Raw genomic sequence first — 680 nt, 5'->3', positions numbered from 1 at the left:
TTAGCAAAGTTCAATTGTTAAGAACCATGCTACGTGTACACTATGGTATACACTTTAGTTTACACTTTGCCAGGTGATATTATCCTGTTGGACAGTTTAAACAACGTGTCAAAAATCAGTATATAAATAGCAATGTTCAATCGATAAGAGCCTTGCTACATGTACACCATGGTGTACACTTTAGTTTACAATTTGCCACGTGATATTAGCCCGTTGGATAGTTTAAATTTCAAACCTTTTTTCCATCCAATTGTCACTTGACAACAATGCAAGTGTCAAACAATGTGTCAAAAATCAGTGTACAAATAGAAAAGTTCAATCGGTAAGAACCTTGCTATATGTACACTACGGTGTGCACTTTAGTTTACAATTTGCCACATGACTTTGCCCTGTAGGACAATTTAAATTTCAAACATTTTTCCCATCCAATTGACACTCGACAACAATGCAAGTGTTAAACAGCATGTCAAAAAATCAGCGTACAAATAGCAAAGTTCAATCGGTAAAAACCTTGCTACATATACACTATAGTGTACACTTTTGTTTACACTTTACCACGTGATATTACCATGTTGGACAGTTTAAATTTCAAACTTTTTTCCATCCAATTGACACTTGGCAACAATGCAAGTGCTGAACAACGTGTCAAAAATCAGCTTACAAATAGAAAAGTTCAATCG

This window comes from Olea europaea, unplaced genomic scaffold (assembly GCF_002742605.1).
Source record: "Olea europaea var. sylvestris unplaced genomic scaffold, O_europaea_v1 scaffold2653, whole genome shotgun sequence".
In the NCBI taxonomy this organism is placed as follows: Eukaryota; Viridiplantae; Streptophyta; class Magnoliopsida; order Lamiales; family Oleaceae; genus Olea; species Olea europaea.
This window is presented reverse-complemented; position numbering follows the sequence as displayed.